At 40.0% G+C, this 21,610-nt stretch overlaps 1 pseudogene; it reads left to right on the top strand.

Moving 5' to 3' along the window:
• The window catches only part of LOC128822732 (secretory carrier-associated membrane protein 1-like), an 85,468-nt pseudogene extending 64,198 nt beyond the window's left edge, over nucleotides 1-21,270 (top strand).
• Nucleotides 21,271-21,610: the final 340 nt, after the last annotated feature.

Here is a 21,610-nt window from a genome sequence, read left to right as displayed (position 1 = left end):
CCTTCTTTCTCCTTCCTATTCCCCATGTTCTTGGTGATGTTGGCACTCACAGATTGGTTTAGAGTAGAAAGCCACTGTTCAATATAGGTAATAGGCATTGGGGAAAAACTATAAACATTTAATACGTAATGTGTGATATAAAAGATGGCACCAGCCCCTTGGGCGGGGGAGACGAAGACGAAGAGAGACGAAGACGAAGAGAGACAAAGACGAAGGGAGATGGAGAGAGATGCAGAGGGAGAAGGAGTCAGGGAGAATGTCAGGAAGTCTGTGTGCCTTGAGATAACATGCAATAAACTGCCTTGAGACCAGACGACTGAAGACTACTGAGTCTTTCTTTGAAGGCACGGGTTGGAGGAGAGACTTTACCACCACCCGGAGTCACCCCAATCTGGGGGAGATTCCGACGCCTGTGGTTTTGTCTTTCTTAAATATGTTATCATAGAGGCGTTACCAGCTTCTCTAATTAGCTAAGCAGCATGCCTATTCTCAAAGCCAGGCCAGCAATTGGTTCTGCCAGGCATGGAGGAAGCCCCCAGCAGCTCCTCACAGAAAATCACTTCTGTGGCTGGCTTCCTCCCTCCTCACCAAAAAACAAGCCATATAGAACCACCACAAATGGTCAGTGGAAGAGACAGAAAATTTAACAGATAATTAGAGCCTTGTACCTGTTTGGACAGAACTGCCAGCTTCATATTTTCTGAATGGCAAAAGAAATAATGCAAGTGTGTAATTTTTGCAAGTTTTCTATTCTTATGTGGTGGGTTGACCTTGGCTGGCTGCCAGGTGCCCATCAAGTCGTGTGTTCTGCAGAATGTATACTCTAATCTGTGAGCAGATTAGCATACAGGAAATCCAAGTGTCTGATACTGTGTTGACCTTTGTGGTATCCTCACTCTGTCACACAACTATATCAAAATATATTGATGCTGTGGGGGATCTTCTTGTAACAAAAAAATGTAGTTTACACCATTTAAATGGCTGGTTTTCTTCAGGCTTATGGGCTTTTAGGTAAAGCTTTGACTGTAAACTGTATTAGGAACTGGTTAAAAGTGTTAGAGATATCCAGGTATTACAAATATCAGGATTCTGAGAATGAAGAATGTTTTTCAGTCCCCAGTCTTTGTGTTCTACAAAGTATGAGAGTATGGTGGGACTTAGAGAAATGTGCATTTAAAAGTCAAGGAACTCTGAGAAATTGTTTTGTGAAGAATTCTCTTTTCTCATTACTTTATAGGAACTGTCAGATGCCTGATTAGTCTTTTACATAGATAAAATATTGTACTTTCCTTTATCTGTCTTGTACTTCACTGTATTTTATTTCTGAAGTTTATTTTTAGCGTTGTGTGAGGATTGCTAATAAAACTTTGGGGTTTTGGTAGCCCAAGTTATCTATACACTTGTGAAATGTATGTATAAAACAATTTTAACAAGTCCAAATGCATCTCTTTCTGGTATACAGAGATTAAACTGTATTATAAATCACCTTTTTTTTTTTTCTTTTTTTTTCTGATTTGCAAGTAGAAAAAATAACTGGCCACCTCTTCCTGAGAATTTTCCAGTAGGTCCATGTTTCTACCAGGACTTTCCTGTAGACTTTCCTGTAGAATTCCAGAAGACAGTAAAGATTATGTACTATTTGTGGATGTGTAAGTATTTTATTTTAAAGAAAAAGCAAAGTGCATATTTGAACTTGATGATACATACTTGCTACTTTGGCTTTTGCAATATTTGTAATGAGAATTTTTTTAAATTCAGAAGTCAAATGTTGAAATTAAATCTTTTTGTTAGCTTCAGTTTTAAATGTATTGGATTATTTCATAGAAATTTCCATAGGAAAAAAGAAAGATGATTACCCAATGCAGATTGGTTATGGTATAGTGCAGTTTTCTATTTTAAATATCCCTGTTTTTGTAAAATGAGCTTTGACCATTTATTAATCTAGAAATAATTTTATTGTTTTGAAAATCAGCTTATATATTAAAAAGTATAATTCACAATCAGTGTTAATAGACTGAGTTTAAGAAGTGTAATATCCATTTGCTTTATAATAACCATTTTATATGGTTTAACATCGTTTTAGGCTATAGTGGAGGCAATATAATTTTAGTCTGTTTTAAAAAATAGTGTAAATTAAGTTAGCTGAAGAATCAGTCCATATTACAACTGTCCTTTGTACACCAAAAATGCTCTACAGTCTTTGTAGGGTTCATTTTGCTCTCATTCAGGTGCTATGTTTTGACTGGAGAAATGCTGAATAAACCAAATGTACAAATGCCATGGCATTTGTTTCTTCTGCCTTGTCCAGTGTGATGAGCACCTAATAAATACTTTGAGACTGATGAAATTCCAAAGATTTAGGTGCTTTGATGACATTAACATATTTTTATCATAATTAAGGGGATGCAAATTTCAGAACTCTTCTGTATTTTTTTTCACATCTGCATAATTTTCCTGTTAATCTGGTAATCTTATTGCTGTGACTGAACCATGTAATTGAAAAACATAAAATGAGCAGTCAGCATTGAAACAAGTGGATTCCACTTCATAGTAATCCACAGCTTTTTATAGTCATTGTTGGATTATTAATCTTTAAACAACTGGATTCACTGTAGAAGGTGGGACTAATCACTCATAAATCTGACAGATTTTAAAGTTTTATATGAAATCTAAGATCAAGTACTCCAAAATTCTAGAATAGTTACTAATTCTGGTCATTTGCTGGACTGAATTCTAAAAAGTGCCGTATGTTTCAAACACAAGGTGAAGTTGGGCAGTGAGAATTGGAATATTAATAGTTTTTCTTTTTCCTACTTATGGCAATAAATAAAGGAAGCAGTGATATTATAGTATTTCAAAATGTATACGAGGTGTGCTCTTATACTAACATGACAGATTTTCTTCCAGGTAGACTGAGATTTTTAACTGAGTCCTCTTGTTCTTTTCCTTCTTTACCTTTTGTGCTCTCTGACTTAGGGATTGCTCAGGAAGGAAAGATGGAAAAGGGCATAATAAAGGAAAAGAAAGACAAAATCTATTTCAGGCTAAAAAAATAAAAAGACTGAGTATAGAACTTTGTGCCTTAGGGCTGGATGTTGACGCAATCCTTGTGATTTTTCTTTCAATGGGATTTGGACCATATATCATTAGAGTGGCTTTGCTTCCTCAGTGGAGGCATTCATTACCTTAGCAAACCAACCTGCTTCTCCTTGTTGATCTACCCTACATTTTATTTCCTCTTCCAGAACTTCCTAGATTTTGTAAAGTCTAGGGGTCAGTGAACATAATCATGTTTGGATAAATCTGCCTGCTCAACACTTTGTAAAGTAGGTTCGTTTTCCTTTTTTTAGCAGCCCTAAGAACACACCTTTTTATCGAATTTTCATTTTTTGGGTGTTGCTTTCATTGGTAGTAATTTTTATATCTTTAGTCTTGGTCTGTATGTATCTGAGGAAACTTGCCTGCTTCAGATCTAAATGATCTTTATCTCTGCTTCTATCCCTATTCTGTGAATTCATCCATCTTTTCTCTATTTGTATCTGAAATCAGAGTTTTCAGATTCCTTGATGTGGTTTTCTCTTTGCACAATTTTTTTTTCCCCTGGGGAGAGCTTTTCTTTTTTTAACTGACTGACTGCTCCCATGTTTTTGTGAACTACAGCAATCAATTAACAATTACTTCTGTCAGCTGCCAGTGGAGCTTTTCTATACTATCTTGCTTTTGCAACTATTGCTGTTCTAGTTGCTTGCAGATAGAACAGCAGTTTGCCTGGGTCTGTACATCAGGCACTACTTTTTCGATCTTTGTTTGCTGTTACTAAGGAAATGTCTCCTGACTGTTATCTGACACCAAATATTTTTTCGCTGAAAAGCTTGTTTTCCAGCTATTTTTTTGTCTAAGGATACAATCAATAGTACATATAACAGTCTGTTGATGTTTGCTTTGCCTGTTCCTGAAAACCTCCAAAAGGATGGACACTTCATAAACTGCCCCCAAGCCTGTTCTAGTGTGTTGTCATCTTTATCCTTAGAAAGTGTTTCCATGATACAATTTAATTTTTCCCTTCCTGTGATTTATATTCCCAGTTCTGTCCACTGTTGTTATGGAGATACATTTATGCCCGTTTGCCATCATCTTTTGTCTAAATTAGCATAGTTCTCTCAGCCTTTCTTTGTATTTCATGTTTTCTAGAGATCTGTTTTTTTGCTGCTCTCTTACAGATTTGACACTTGGTCTACTCCATATTATTATGGGATTTTTAATGTGTAGCATCAAGAACTGGAGAATGTGGACTATGTCAAATATTTTAGCTGAAGTCCTAATGTACCATGTAGAGTTAAAAAATACTTTCACATTTTTGGTAGTATGTCCTTGTGTTCTGTGCTGATCTAAGCTTGTTTCAGAATATTTTTTTTCTGATGAAAAATACTTGTGTCACTTGTAAGGTGTGTTTGCAAATGTCTTTCCCTCTCGACAAAGAGTAGAGCAGACAAGGAATAAAAGGTTAAACTACATTTGAAACCACTCTGATGTGCTTCAAGGTTGTGTGCAATCAAATTTCGCTAGCTTCGTCCTCACTTGCCAGTTTCCATGTGTCTTCAAAGCCCTCCATTTTGCAGGTATCCCATTCCCCTTGAGGCATTCCATTACAGGGTGACAGTCCAGCTGGTTCCTGGAAAGAAGCACATTCTTTTGTTGTGTACCCAGGGAGGACTTTGGTTTCCCAAGAATACCATCAATAAAACATTACTGAAATGAAACTTATTACAAAAATGTATTTTCATACAGTCTCAAATGAGACTACAAAATAATCATCTTGATAATGCAGATGCCTAATAGCATCAGTGCAACTTGTGATCTTTATCTACAATTAACTTTCAAATGTTAATGGATTATAAAGTGTAATTAATTAAGACAGGGAATGTATATGTAAGTAGGGTTCTTCTATACAAGGAAGCTTACACTAAGAAAAATGTTCATAGAATCATGGAATCCTAGAATGATTTGAATTGAAAGGGACCTTAAAGATAATCTAGTTCCAACTCCCCTGCCATGGGCAGGAACACCTACTAGACCAGGTTGTCCAGACCTCCATCCAGCCTGGCCTTGAACACCTCTAGGGATGGGAAAGTCTACAACCTCTCTGGGCAAACTGTTCCAGTGTCTCACCACCCTCACAGCAAACAATTTCTTTCTAATATCTAATTTAAACCTACCCTCATTCAGTTTAAAGCCATTCCCCCTTGTCCTGTCATTACATGCCTTTGTGAAAAGTCCCTCTCCAGCCTTCTTGTAAGTCCCCTGTAGGTACTGGAAGGCTGCTCTAAGGTCTCCTTGAAGCCTTCTCCTTTCCAGGCTGAACAATCCCAATTCTCTCAGTCTTTCTTCATAGGAGAGATGCTCCATCCCTCTCATTATCTTGGTGGCCCTCCTCTGGACTTGCTCCACCAGGCCAATGTCCTTCCTGTTTTGGGGGCTGTGGGAGACCCCTCTGGGGCCCCCTGCGTGGGACACCCCTTAATAAATGTTCTGTGCCAGGACTGAGAGAAGAACTGGACTTTTTTCAGTCTTCAGGTTGCTGTTTATTTTTATCAGAAGTTCTGTGTGCCATCTACACCAGACTAAACGTACACAGAGAAGAAAGCAAAAAAGGTCACAAGATGCACAGTTTCAAGGCCTTTTAAAGCTGTTTCATCCAATTAACTCCTAAAATGTACTTTATTTCTACTTTTCTACCAATACCTAATTATTTGTCCCCTACACAGCACCTGCATTGTGGCTCTTTCTAACCAATCACTCTGTGCTACCAACACTGCAGAAAATGAAGTAGATGAAGAAGAAGGAGGAGCCTATTTCACAGTCTCGTAGATTCTGATCCATCCCAAAGTTTTGGAAGCCCTCTCCATGGACGAAGGTTAAAAGCAGTGTTTTCCTGGGAATCAGGACCTTTCAGGACAGCCAGGGAAATATTCCCCGTGCCCTGGGTTCCAACAGGGGGGCTCAGAGCTGGACACAGTACTCCAGGAGGGGCCTCACAAGAGTGGAGTAGACAGGCAGAATCACCTCTCTGATCCCACTGCTCTGAATGCAGTCCAGGATATGACTGGCTTTCTGAGTTGCAAGTGTACATTGCCAGCTCATGTCCAGCCTCTCATCCACCAGCACTCACCTCCAAGTCCTTCTCAGCAGGGCTGCTCTCAACCTGTTCATTCCTCAGCCTGTATTGATACTGGGGGTTGCCCTGACCTGGGTGCAGCACCTTGTACTTGGTCTTGTTGAACCCCATGAGCCACTTTTTGAGCTTGTCCAGGTCCCTCTAGAGCAACTCATGAGTGACTTTTTTTATTGACCTCACCTGCTTCCACAGTTGAATTAGAATCAGGCTTTCTTAGATCACTTCACAGTGAGTGCTGTATTGGTATAGCTGTGAAATTATTGTCATATAGACATTGCATGATGCAGACTTCTGCTAAAGCCTTAGGTCATTTCAACTCTCACGTCATTTCAGCTCTCAGGTGGTCATTATCTCTAATAACTTGTATCACTGTTAAATTTGAAGAGACAAGTAGGTGGAAGGTATTTAAGCCATTACCCTGAACATGAAAACACCTGTGTTTTCATACAACCGCAAAGCTTATCTAGGTCACCTAGTGATGGCATTGGCTTGCAGCAGGTACAGAGAAGAGTGAATAGAGTGAAGGGAGACTTGTCAGTGAATTCCTGTCATCTGTAGCTTGCTAATACTCAGTTTTTATGACTGAGATTCTCTGTGACAGTAGTGAAGTAGACCCCTATATTGCCAGGGTTATTGTGCTAGTAAGTATCAGTAGTGGGTGAGACGTTTCTTCAACCCTCTTCTGCAGTGATGGTATTTGTTTGAAACTTGTCCTGTTTTTGTAACTGCAATTACAAAAAAAAAAAAAAAAAGCAATAATTTTGGAAAGGTCAAATATCGCGGCTTGGGGTCCCAGGGGTCCGTCTGGCCCCCGGGGCAGCAGCCGCCGTAGGTGTCCCGGATAGCACTGTGCTGATGAGGAGCAGCCTGTCTGGGCCCTCCGGCTAGCTCCAAGCCGCAGGCAACTTTAGCGAGCACTTGTGGAGTGATTTCAGCTCTAGTGATTTCAGCTCTCAGTGGTTTCAGCTCTGTGCTTGCAAAGTGCCTTGGCAGACGCAGGGATGGAGAGGGGTGAAGGCTATGTGGAGTTCTGAGGAGATGTCTTTATTGGCAGCTTCTGCAAAGGGTTGCATTGTATGTAAGGGAGAGGTTTGATTGTACAGCCCTTAGTGTTAGGGCTGATGTGGTTGAGAACCTCTGGGTGAGAATTAGGATGAAAAATAGATGTTGTAGTGGGTGTCTACTACTGATCACCCAGCCAGGATGTAAGCCGTGATGAGTTATTCTAGAGGCAATTAGGAGAAATATCTGGATTGGTAGCCCTTGTCCTTATGAGGAGATTTCAACTTCCCAGATGTCAACTGGGAATACTATATTGCTGTGACAAGCAAGCATGGGAAATTCCTGAAGTTCGTGAAAGAACTTTTTAACACAAGGACTCAGGCACCCCACTAGGAAAGATGCCCTCCTAGACTTGTTTGTGAATAGATAAGGACTCATGGGAGATGTGATGGTTGGTGGTTGTCTTGGCCACAGTGACCATGAAATGGTTGAGTTTAAAATTTTCACTGTAACAAGAAACAAGGTCAGCAGAGTTCTAAGCTATTCAGGGAGCTACCTAGCAGAGTACCCTGATTTTGAAGGCTTATGAGTCCACGAGTGTTGGTCAATTTTAAATAATCACCTTTTAAAAGTGCAGGAGCAGGCAATTCCACGGTGTCAAAAGCCAAGCAAGTGAGGCAGAAGAACAGGGAGCTCCTTGTGGAACTCAAGAGGAAAAAGAAATTGTATGATCTCTGGAAGAAAGGTCAGGCTTAGCAGCAAAATTACCCAGTCATGGTTCTCATATGCAACAAGAGGACATGAAATTACAAAGATGAGCTAGAATTGAAACTGGGCAGTGTTTTATCAGACAAAAAGGGCTTTTTAAAGTATGCCAATAGCAAGAGGAGGGCTAAAGAAAACATTGGACTGCTACTTGATGATGATGGTCACTTGAATAATATGGATAAAGAAAAAGCAGAGGCATAAAATGCTTTTATTGTCTTATTCTTTAATAATATTGAGTCAGAGGACTGTGAGTGTGGCAAGTCATTTTCCATTTGTGGACACTGAAATTGTGAGGGACTAGCTGTATCAGTTGAATGTTCACAAGTCTGTGGGGCCTTATAGGGTCTGTAGGGCTCTGATCCAGGGTATTGAAGGAGCTAGTAGATGTTTTGGTAGGATCCCTCTCAATAATCTACCAAAGATCTTGGGAGTCTGGGGCGGTCCCTGCTGACTGGAAGCTAGGCAATGCTATTCCAATTTACAAAAAAGGCGTGAGAGAAGACCCAGGGAACTACAGATGTGTTGTTAGTCTAGCCTCAGTACCTGGAAAAATTATGGAGATGATACTGGGTGCTATTGAAAGGCATTTAAAAAACAATGCAATCATCAGGCACAATGTGGGTTCACAAAGAAAAAGTCCTGTTTAACTAATTTGATCTCTTTCTATGGTAAATGTCACTTGCCTAGTGGATGAAAAGAAGGCAGTGGATGTAGTTTTTTCTCAATTTTAGTAAGGCCATTGATACTGTCCCTCACAGCATCCTTCTGGACAAGTTGTCCAACTGTGGGATGAGGAGGTTCATGGTGTGCTGGGTGAAGAACTGATGGAAGGGCAGAGCTCAAAGGTTTGTAGTGAATGGAGCTACATCTGCCTGGTGACTATTCACCCTCAGGGTTCAATTCTAAACCCAGTCAGTCCTGTTCAATATTTTTATCAATGATCTGGATGCAGGAGATGAATGCACCATTAGCAAGTTTGCTGATGATACCAAACTAAGAGGGGCTGTTGGCTCTCTTGAGGGACAATAGGCCTTGCAGAGGGATCTAGATAGGTTGGAGCACTGGGCAACCATCAGTGGCATGAAATTTAACAAGTCCAAGTACCAGATCCTGCACCTGGGATAGAGTCATGCTGGGCACAAGTATAGATTGGGAGAGGAGTTGTGTGGAAAGCAGCCCTGCAGAAAGGGATCTGGGGGTGCTGGTCAGCAGCAGGCTCAGTATAAGTCAGCAGTGAGCCCTGGCAGCCAAGAGAGCAAACCTCATCCTGGGGGGCATCAAACACAGTAGAACCAGTTGGTCAAAAGAGGTGATGATCCTGCTGTATTCAGTGCTGATGTGGCCTCACCTTGAGTACTGTGTGCAGTTGTGGGCCCTACAACTTAAGAAGGATGTGAAAGTCCTTGAATGTATCCAGAGAAGGGCAACCAAGCTGGTGAAAGGGCTGGAAGGAATGTCCTGTGAGGAGCAGCTGAGGAGACTGGGTTTGTCTAGTTTGGAGAAAAGGAAGCTGAGGGATGACCTCATGGCTCTCTACAGCTTCCTGGGGAGGGGAAGTGGAGAGGGAGATGCTGAGCTCTTCTCCCTAAGATCCAGTGACAGGACACATGGGAGTGGTTCAAAGCTGGGGCAGGGGAAGTTCAGAGTTGACAGTAGGAAGCATTTCTTTACTGAGAAGGTGGTCAGACACTGGAACAGGCTTCCTAGGGAGGTGGTCGATGCCCCAAGCCTGTCAGTGTTCAAGAGGCATTTGGACAATGCCCTTAATAACATGCTTTAACTTTTGGTCACCCTTGAAGTGGTCAGGCAGTTGAACTGGATGATCATTGTAGGTCCCTTCCAAATGAAAATATTCTGTTTGATTCTATTTATAGCTTCTACCATTGACATAGTATTTGTAGAAAATATTAAATTTTGTATTGAGCTGATAACAGTTTTAAGGAAAATTTTCATTAAATCTGTATCCCTTCATGGGCAGGTTAATAGTTAAGGGTGTCTTTAATATTAGGCTTCCTGAATGAACTTCATAAAACTATAGACTTAAAAAATCTTATGTTGCTAAGTGACCTGTAGTGTCTGTAATTGAAGTAGGCTGATATTCTTAAAAATTAGTAGATCAGGTTTGTATTGATTAAATTTCAGTATTTTTCCTAGTTTTTAGCAGTCTGGATTTTGAAAAACTTTACAAGCTTGACAGGTGGTATCTTAGTCTTGAAAAATAGAATGGTTGGTTTGACTGCAAAATTGAACTCTTTTTTTTTTTTTTTGTGAAAGTCAGCATGTAGAGATTCTAAATTCCCATTCTCTCAGAGTATTTTTTTTTAATTTCCTTTTCAGATTGAAAAGAATCTGGATGTTCTCAGTTTAAATGCACTATTTTTTTTTTTTAGAGATAGACTGATAGCCATAAATTGCAGTTGAGCATAACCTTTAGACTAAATGAGATGTTTCTTTTTGCTAGCCAGGAAGATATTGCTGTACCTACACATCTTTGAGGAATTGTATAGTCTAACTTGCATTTGCTTGTACACTAAATTCTTACATTCTTAAGGCTAAAAAATGAGAAGAGTATTTTTAATTTGCTAATCTAACTTTTGTTGATGACTGGTTACAATGTGGGTACAAATTGAAATAAATTAAAAATACAGAGAGTTGCCAGTATTTTAAAATTATAGTATTTCATTTTCATCATAAATATTGCATGTTCTCTCTTAGTAGTGTTCTTTTATATGAAATTATTCCTGATTTGGTGGAGTTCGGTGTCATGTTATTTTTCAGGGTTTTAGATTTAGTAAATCCTTAGCATTTCTTAGTGACTATTTATTGTTTGGAAAAGGAAAACTACTACTTGCACATTTAATTTTCAATCATTTGTTCAGCTGAAATAGGGTGAACTTGTTGAATAAATAGAAAATAACAAATTCCCTTCTGCAGAAAGACCTATTACTGGCAAATTTTTGTTCAGTGACTTAAGTGATCTTTAGTTCCTTTAGAAATTTTGTAGAAAGCATATCATGCAGTCATTAGTTTTCATAGTAATACATTGAGGTATTTGAGATTCTGCCTGCATGTTTATATTTAGGGGTTTTTTTACAGGCTTTTTGTCAGGCTAACATTTTAGTAATTTAAACAGTAAACATATCTTGTATATTTTGTTTTTAAACAACAACTGCTTCAGTATTCTGATCCACATTGTGTTTCAGTAATTCCATATTAGTTTTTATTGTTTCTTACAAGTAAAATATTTTCTTCCCATCATGCCAGCACTGTGAACTTCAGTCTAAAAGTAGAGTGGACTTCTGTTCTTTATGCATTGTAGCACAAGTTGTATGTTTAGTCTAAGAGGCTCTGCTGTGTGCTGAACAGAACACTAAGGAATAGTATCTTGCTGTTATTCTCACCTCTGTGAGATGTGCAAATGGCAAAAGTACTATATTTAAAAAGTAGCAACAGCTCATAAATAAACACTCTACAAAACCACAGAATTACTGTTACTTCGAGTCGCCATCAATAAAATATAAAAGCACATTTTCTTTAGTTAATGCAGAAAAAAAAATTAGATTGGTACTACAATATTTGTAAAAAGTAATACATTTCCTGGCTGCTTTAATTTCCTCCTCCCCCCCCCCCCCCCTTTCAGGAGTGACAGTTCATTCAGGTTCTTTGTGTTCTTCTTTGTATATATCTGTCAGTTTGCTGCACATGTACTTCAAGCTGCAGGATTTCAAAGATGGGGAAACTGGTGAGTATTCTGTTTTCTGTAGCATTGTACTGTCTGTAAGACAAACACTCATATTTGATATAGCAGCTGCAAACCAGTCCATGGTTTTAAAAGAAAAAATAATCTTGTGTTCACTGGAATTCTTACATTTAGCACTCAAGAAAAGCATTTTTGGAGTGCTCTTAGCTAGAAAAAGTATGTGAAACATATCCCAAGAGTGTGAGATACTTCTGTTATTAGACTGGTCAAAATTTTATCTTTCAGTGTAAGCCACTGTCATGGTTTGACCCCAACCAGCTCTCAAGGCACCCACAGCTGCTTGCTCATGCCCCCACCAGTGGGATCAGGGAGAGAATCAGAAGGGGAAAAGCTATGAAACTCCTGGGTTGAGATAAAGACAGTTTAACAGGCAAAACAAAAGCCACACACACAAGCAAAGCAAACCAAGGAATTAATGCACTGCTTCCCATGGAATCCAGCCATCTCCAGGAGAGCAGGGCCCCATCACATGTAATGGTTACTTGGGAAGACAAATGCCATCACTGCAAACTTCCTCCCCCTTCCTCCTTCTTCCTCCCACTTCATATACTGAGCATGATGTCACATGGTCTAGAATATCCCTTTGGTCAGTTGGAGTCATCTGCCCCAGCTGTGTCTCCTCCCACACACCCCCAGCCTCCTTGACAGCGTGGCAGTATGAAAAGCAGCAAAGTCCTTGCCTCTGTGCAAGCCTTTCTCAGCAATAAGAAAAACATCTCTATATTATCAACATTGTGTTCAGCACAAATCCAAAACACAGTCCCATACCAGCCACTGGGAAGAAAATTAATTCTACCCCAGCCAAAACCAGCTCAGCCACTTTATACTGCTCTTTTATATATTACCTCTTCTCTTTTAGTGGTGTGTGGAGATCTTATTTGTTCTATATTTAGGATAAAGAAATAAGCAAAACTTAGAAAAAAATGAGAATAATTTAGGCTGCAATAATTTACTGTTTGAATATTATTTTGTATAATTTGTTATTTCTAATGATATTAATATACTTACTAATATTGCTAAAATTGGAAAAATTTATCAACAATGTATTTGGGTGAATATAGTGCTATATCTTTGATATTATTTGAAAAGCTCATTTGTCCAAGTCAGCTTCTTATTCAGTAATAGTTGATTTTTCATTTTGATGCTTATAAGTATATAAGCTTTTACTTGAACCTTTTTATGTAGATATAGCTTTATTTATGTAGATATAGCTTTATTTGAAGCTTCAAGGTCTAATATTAAGATTTTACAAGGAAAAGCTATTGGGAATCACTCACCCTTCTTGGAAAAAAACAAAACAAAACAAAAGAACAAACTTGAATTAACCAAAAGCATGGCTGTAGTAGCCAGCTGATAGCATGGAGAGCTGTAACTGGCAATAATGTACCTGGGTAATGACATTTCTGTGTATCAGCAGTTTTCTGCTAACCTCCAAATGTACATAAGGCAGAAATAAACATCATTGCTTTAGAACTGGAGTATAAGGAAAAATCCTGGTTTATTAGTTTTGCTCTCAAAGCCACTATTTTGCTTTTTCATAGATACCTTGATTGACATGAACAAAGTAAAAAAGCAATTTTAGAGAACCAACTCTCCAAGTATGGCATGTGTACTTTTAAGGATACCTGGGGAAGTGGCATGAAAAATAGCCAGATCATCACCAAATGCTAATTGCAGTTTTGATTTTGGAGTTCTGTGCTAGAGGCCAATTGAACATAGAGGATATCAAAGCAATTTGAAACAAGTAGAAGAAAGTTTTAAGTTTGTTTGGGTTTACATAAATTTTTTGCTCTTTTTGGTGAAAGAATCTTTTCTATCTTAATGTGTTATTTTTATTAGGGCAACCTGCTCTTTGTGACTTCAAGTTTATGTTGATGTTTCAAATTTGAAGAAAGGGGAAATATTTGAAGTAATACTGATGTAGCAATCTGTTCTCTTAATTAATCTGGCACTACCTACTTTAAAAATTATATTAATCACAGCTGAGAAAGCATCACTGTGTGGTTACAGTGAAATTAATTTTCCCACATAAAAGCTCTGTGTGTGTGCCATATTTATTGTTTTCTTTTTTAAGAAGTTAGAAGCTATCCTTTTAGGGATGTTTTCTCTTCCACAAAGTCATGTAGTCTTAAATTATTCTGAAATTACAGTATGACCAAAAAAAAAACCCCAAAAAATGATGAGCAACTCTAACATCTCAATTTCCTCACAGCTCTCCTGAAGGATAATCATCTTTGCTGAAATTTTTCTTATAGTTTCGCTGCATGCATTGGGGAAAATGACAACTAAGCTGTAAAAGCTTATAGAAAAGAAATATGCTCATATATAATTTTCATGAGGTTTTCTTCAAAAATATTTGGTTGATCAGAACCAGGATATTATAAAGCTTCCCTTCATGTGGATAACTGTGGTTGAATGGTTCATGTGCTCTGCTAGTCAAGTTTTTATTTTCTTTTTCCTTCAGTGGGTGGATTTCGTCTCTTACTAGTCTTAATAAGAGTATCCCTGTTGGCATTATGATGACAATCATAGCTGCACTTTTCACAGCATCTGCTATTATTTCATTAGTTATGTTTAAAAAGGTAAGTTACCCTCTTCTGTTTTCTATGTTCTGGAGTTTGCTTTCCTGCTTGAGATGTACTCTCTCTCAAAGTAATGGGGATTAAATTATATTCTTGGGTATGTGCCTGTGCCTTACCTTTTAACAACTGTGCTTCAGCAGTACTTTTTGCTTATACTGTCATGGAGTTATGAAATGCTGTTTTTACAGTGCACTTATTTCTGCAAACTAAAATGGGGAAGGATAGCTTTGAATAAGAGAAGCTGGGAGGTGAGCCCACAATTAAAGGGTAGGTGAATGCACTGGACACTAAGGTAGGACCTGTAGATGCAAGGTTGCAATTTTCAAATCTGTGGTGATTAATCAGGCTGAGTGAAGCATGATTCAAATGATTACTAAGTTTCATCTCTTATAAAAATGATTTCTCATTAAAATCAATAGAAGGGTGAGATGCCTAGCACCTTGGAAAAGGATTTTCATTTCTCTACTTGGATTATTTTAACATTTTGCTATCAATTAATGATTGCATAGCATAAAACCTCAAAGATGCTGTGCTCCCTTAGTTCCTTTTTGTGAATTTCCATCCAGAAGGCCTAAGTTTAGATAGTAATGTGCTAGTAAGTTTTTTATGTTGTTTCAATTAAATGTAGCTGATAATTCTCCTGCTGATATGCTGGTAATTCTAATAATTCAACTGCAGTTACAGTTCCACTTAAAGGTCTTCATGTACTCAAACTCTTCTGGCCTATTTACAATAAGGTAGAAACTTCCTTTCTCCTTATTTGTTTTTTTCATAAATACTCAGGTACAGGATAAAGAAACAAATGAGAAATATGTATGGTGAGCATTTTTTACACTCTTTCTACCATATAAATCTGTATTCTTTTCAAAAAACATGTATACTCATATATGATCTGGTGACATTTATAACAATAAAAAAGTTACATGAATTTTCCTGCAATGCTTATAGAATCAAAGAATTATTAAAGTTGGAAAAGACCTCTAAGATCATCAAGTCCAACCATCAACCCAGCACCACCACCATGTTCACCACTAAACCATGTCCTCAAGTATCCACATGTTTTTTGAACACTTTCAGGGATAGTGACCCTACCACTTGCCTGGGCAGCCTCTTCCAATGCTTTACAACTGTTTCCATGAAGAAATTTTTCCTAATATCTAATCGAAACATCTCCTGGCACAACTTGAGGCTGTTTCCTCTTGTCTTATCCCTTGTTACTTGAGAGGAGAGATCAACTCCCACCTTGCTACAGCCTCCTTTCAGGTAGCTGTAGAGAGCAATAAGATCTCCCCTGAGCCTCCTTTTCTCCAGGCCAAACACCCCCAGCCCCATCAGCCACTCCTCGTAAGACTTGTGCTTCAGCCCCTTTTCCAGCTACATTACCCTTCTGTGGACACACTCCAGCACCTCAATGTCTTTCTTGTAGTGAGGGGCCCAAACCTGAATACAGGATTCAAAGTATGACCTCACCAGTGCCAAGTACAGGGGGATGATTGCTTCCCTGGTCCAGCTTTCTACGCTATTTCTGATACAAGCCGGGATGTCGTTGGCCTTCTTGGCCACCTGGGCACACGCTGGCTCATGTTCAGCTGGCTGCCAACCAGCAGCCCCAGGGCCTTTTCTGCCAAACAGCTTTCCAGCCACTCTTCCCCAAGCCTGTAGTGCTGTGGGGGGTTGTTGTGACCCAAGTACAGGATCTAATGCTTGGCCTTGTTGAATCTCTTATATTTGGCCTCAGCCCATCAATCCAGCCTATCCAGATCCCTCTGTAGACCCTTCCTATCCTCCAGCAGATCAACACTCCCACCCAACTTGGTGTCTTCTGCAAACTTGCTTCGGGTGCACTCAATCCCCTCATCCAGATCGTCAATAAAGATATTAAACAGGACTGGTCCCAATACTGAGCCCCAGGGAACACTACTCATGACTGGCCACCAGCTGAATGTAACTCCATTTACCACCACTCTGGGCCTGGCCATCCAGACAGTTTTTTACTCAGTGAAGAGTGCACTCATCCGAATCATGGGAAATCAGTTTCTCCAGGAGAATGCTGTGAGAAACAGTGTCAAAGGCTTTTCTGAAGTCTAGGTAGATGACATCCACAGCCTTTCCGTCATTCACTAAGTGGATCACCTTATCGTAGAAGGAGGTCAGGTTCTTCAAGCAGGACCTGCCTTTCCTAAATCCATGCTGGCTGGGCTTGATCGCCTGGCTGTCTTGCACTTGTCGCATGATGGCACTCAGGATGACCTGCTCCATGACCTTCCCTGGCACCAAGGTCAGGCTGACAGGCCCATAGCTCGCTGGATCCTCCTTCTGACCCTTCTTTTAGATGGGCATCACATTTTCTCACTTCCAGTCACCTGCGACCTCCCCGGTTGACCAGGACTGCTGGTAAATTATTGAAAAGGACTTGGTGAGCTCTTCCACCAGCTTTCTCAGTACCCTTGGGTGGATCCCATCAGGTCCCATGGGCTTGTGCAGGTCTAAGTGGCATAGCAGGTTGCTGACTATTACCTCCTGGTTTATGGGGGCTTCATTTTGCACCCTGTCTCTGTCTTCCAGCTCAGGGGGTTGGATACCCTGAGGACAACTGGTCTTGTTATTGGAGACTGAGGCAAAGAAGACATTAAGTACCTCAAACCTTTCCTCATCCTTTGTCGCTGTTTCCCGTCACATCCAACAAAGGATGGAGATTCTCCTTAGCCCTTCTTTTGTTGCTGGTGCATTTGTAGAAACACTTTTTATTGTCTTTTACAGCAGTGGCCACATTAAGTTCTAGCTGGGCTTTGGACCTTCTAATTTTCACAACATCCTTATAGTCCTCCCAAGCTGTCTGCCCCTTTTTCCAGAGGTGGTAAACTCTCTTTTTTTTCCTGATTTCCAGCCAAAGCTCTCTGTTCAGCCTGGCCAGTCTTCTTCCCCGACAGCTTATCTTTTGGCACATGGGGACGACCTGTTCCTGCACCTTTAATTTTCCTCCTTAAAGTACATCCAATCTTCCTGGACTCCTTTGTCTTTCAGGACTGCCTCCCAAGGGACTGTATCAACCAGTCTCCTAAACAGGCCAAAGTCTGCCCTCTGGAAGTCCAAGGTGGCAGTTTTCCTGACCCCCCTCCTTACTTCTCTGGGAACTGAAAACTGTCATTTTGTGATCGCTGTGCCCAAGATGGCCTCCAACCATCACATCACCAATGAGTCTTTCTCTGTTCAAAAACAGCAGGTCCAGCAGGGCTTCTTCTCTGTTTGGCTTCTTTATCAGCTGTGTTAGGAGGCTCTCTTCCACACACTTCAGGAGCCTCCTGGACTGTTTCCTCTTTGCTGTATTGTATTTCCAGCAGACATGTGGTAAGTTTAAGTCCCCCATGAGAACAAGGGCTAACGATTGTGAAACTTATCCCAGCTGCTTACAGAATATTTCATCTGCATCTTCATTCTGGTTGGGTGGTCTATAACAAACTCCCACCAGGATATCTGCCCTGTTGTCCTTTCCCCTAATTCTTGTCCATAAACACTCAACCCTATCATCACTATCATTGAATTCTAGACAATCAAAACACTCCTTAATATACAGGGTTACCCCACCTTCCTTGCCTGTTCCTTCTAAAGTTTTTCTAGCCATTCATTCCAACACTCCAGCTGTGAGAGTCATCCCATCGTGTCCGTGATGGCAACTATGTAATAGTTTACCTGCTGCACAATGGTTTCCAGTTCTTCCTGTTTGTTGCCTATGCTGTGTGCATTGGTGTACATGCACCTCAGTTGGGCTAATCACCCTGATGCCTTTTTTGCATGGAGATGCCCTAATTCCTGCATGACCATTCACAGGTGCTTCTGGGATTTCTAACATCAATAATCCCTGCATATTTGCTGCTGTACAGATCTTCACCCCCTGCCTCCACTGATATGACAGACCGAAGGACCTTGCTAGCACACTGTCCCTCTGAAACGCCAATGAAAAATCAACCCCACAAATCCTGTAAGGAGTTGTAGAGACGGTATGTTTATTGCAGCGCTGGATGCATGTGGGGATCGTTCCTCTTCAAAGGACATGCGTGCCCCTGAGAATTCCCGATCCTTTTTTATTCCTCCTTACTAGTTTGCATATGCATAGAGTTTCACAATAGGTTCATGCATATTCATTCTACTGATTTCGTGTTACACTTGCAGCTAGTTACACTTGTAGCTAGTTTTTTTTATCAGAAAGTACAGAAAGAACTCCTGGGTCACCCTGCCCTGTCTGTTTCAAAGTTTGAGAAGCCTCTCTTATCTCTTTAGCTTGGAAAATTGCATTCTTTCTCCTCAGGGGGGGCAGTTTTTACTAGTGCTGCAGACCTACCAGACTAAACAGCATATTTTACCTATGCTAGCAAGCTACAAATAATTCAAAGTGGCACATTTCATCTAAATCCAAATGGATTTCTACCCTGTTAAATTTTCACTCTGTTTCACCTCAAGCAGTGGTGTGCCACCCCCAGACTTATCTCTATTGAGTCTGGCTTTATCCCTGTCCCTCTTCCAATCTAGTTTAAAGCTCTCTCAAGTAGCCCTGCTCACTGCTGAGCCAAGATTCTTTTTCCCTTTTGACACAGGTAGACCCCATCTGTTCTCAGCACGCTCAGGGTCATGTAAACCAACCCATGATCAAAACCCACAAAATTCTGCTGGTAACACCAGTCTCAAAGCCAGGTATTCATCTGCATGATCTTCCTGTTTCTTGCCTCATCATTCCCTTCAACTGGCAGGACAGAAGAGAACACAACTTGTGCTCCAGGTCTCTCAACCAGTCATCCCAAGGCCCTGAGGTCCTCCTTGATTGTCCACAGACTTCTTGTTGGACTTCATTGCTGACCACCTGGAAAGCCAATAGTGGGCCATACCAAGCTGGGAAATTTCTTAGTGATGTCCGTTACCTGGGCCCCAGGGAGGCAGCACACTTCCCTATGGGTTGGGTCCAATTGGCATATCCATCCCTCTGTTCCTCTCAGAAGGGATTCACCAATGAAAACTACCCTTCATTTCTTAACTGAGGTAGTTGTGATGCCGGGGGTAGGCTGCTCTGCCCTAGGTGACCCCTCCAACTTGGAAGAACCTTCATTCACATTTTCATTTTCCTGGTCCTCAAGTTGCAGAGGGGTATTTAAGGCCAAACATGCATCTAGCATGTCTTGACCCTACCTCCTCTTGGAATTTCTGTCTGAACACCGTTGGAACCCAGGAGGTGGTAGCTATGTTTGTTCTTTTCTATATATATTCTGTCTTTCTTCTTCTTCTAATTCCTTCTTCTCAGAATTTTTGAGTAACTTCAAATCAAACGGGCTTGGAGTTTGCTACGTTGAATGGGCAAAGTTAATGCTTTGGGAAGTGTTTCATATTGATTGAATGCTGCTCTAAACTTTTTGCCAAAGTTCTTTGATTTTCTACAGTTGCCAGTAGTTTTTTTTTGTTTTGACCTCTTGAGAATATCTTGTTAGTATTTCTCCCATGTCTCTAACTCCGAGTACATGAACAACCACAAGCCCTTTTAAAAGTCTCGTTGAGCAAGATTTTTTGGGGCCTTATATCCCTCCAGTTTATATACTGGGCATACATTCCATGGTATGGAACATCCCTTTGACCAGTTCAGGTCACCTGTCCCAGCTATGCTCCCTCCCAGCTTCTTGTGCATCTCCTCCCTGGCAGAGCATGAGACATTGAAAAGTGCTTGACTCAGGGCAAGCACTGCTCAGTGACAACCAAAACATCAGTGTATTATCAGCATTATTCTCATACTGAATCCTAAACACAACACTGTAGCAACTACTGAGAAGAAAAATAACTCTTCCAGCAGAAACCAGGACAAATGTTCAGTCATAACTTAATAGGTACTTGCAACCATGTCAATTAGTAAAATTAAGATTTTTAAAACTGTATTATATAAAAAAGTTTGCTAGAATGTTATTGACACAGTATATTCAAAAATATTTTTTCTTTTTGTTTCCTGCTAATGAATTGTGGTGAAAAATCAAAACCCTACAAGTCCAATAGATTTGTAGGGCACGGTATGTTTTTATTACAGCGCTAGACGCATATGAGGGATCTTTCCCCTTCAAAGGACATGCGTGCCCCTGAAAACTCCCGATCCTTTTTTATTACTCTAGCTAATTTACATATTCATAGAATTTCACAATAGGTTCATTCATATTCATTCTGCTGATTTCGCATTACACTTACAGCTAGTTACACTTGTACTCAGTTTTTGTCAGAAAGTACAGAGAGAACTCCTGGGTCACTCTGCACTGTCGGTTTCAAGGTCCGAGGAGTCTTTCTTATCTCTTATCTCTTTAGCTTGGAAATTTGCATTCTTTCTCCTTAGCTGGGGCAGTTTTGCTAGTGCTGCAGTTACCAGACTAAACAGCATATTTTACTAATTTTGGCAAGCTCAAAGCAGCACATCTCACCTAAATCCAAATGGATTTCTACCCTGTTAAATTTTTACTCTGTCTCACTGTTACTTTTACCATGCACACTTAGCATGTGTTATGCTAAGGATACAGCCTATTTGTGTATTTAAATGTGTTGTTTCAGACAGTAGATAGCACACACGTAAACTTGGAAAAAGGTACAGGCATCCTACAAAGTGCATGCACAGCAGGGCAAGCAGAAGTTGTAGAATTTGTGGGGGGAAAAGAAATTCTGTTTATTCATTTTCGGATCCTTCCAAACATATGAACAAACCAGATTATTCCACCACACGACTCTACTTCATGTTTGAGACTTTGCTATTGCTCTACTAAGAAATGGAAGGTTCAGCATGCTTTTTTACTGCTTTTCCACCTCCCTAGGTTCACTGTCTCTACCGCACTACTAGTGCTAGTTTTGAGAAAGCGCAGCAGGAGTTTGCAACAGGAGTGATGTCCAACAAAACTGTACAAACTGCTGCAGCCAACGCTGCATCAACAGCAGCAACCAGTGCAGCTCAGAATGTGTTCAAGGGTAACTGAATGTAGAGAAATATAAAAAATCATGACAGTTCTCTTCCATTGTACTCTATTTTCCAGTCACTTCTTATATTCCATGAAAACATATATCAGGATACACACAGCCTATTTGTTTCTTCTGCAGCAGTGCATAGGTAAAATGGGAAATGTTTGTTTATTTTATAATAAATTTATTTATTTTTACAAGATAACCATTCTCTGTGCTTATTTAAAATGTTGCATTTTGGAATAATAAGCTTTCCTTATTTAGGGAGGATAAGTAATTTCAACAACTGAATGAGAATGAATTGTGGTATATATTGATCAAATATAATATATTAAGAATTTGGAGGTTTTTTTAGTG

Source organism: Vidua macroura (assembly GCF_024509145.1).
Source record: "Vidua macroura isolate BioBank_ID:100142 chromosome W unlocalized genomic scaffold, ASM2450914v1 whyW_random_scaffold_38, whole genome shotgun sequence".
In the NCBI taxonomy this organism is placed as follows: Eukaryota; Metazoa; Chordata; class Aves; order Passeriformes; family Viduidae; genus Vidua; species Vidua macroura.
The sequence above is the reverse complement of the archived record's forward strand: the minus strand, read 5'-3'. Positions and strand labels throughout refer to the sequence as shown.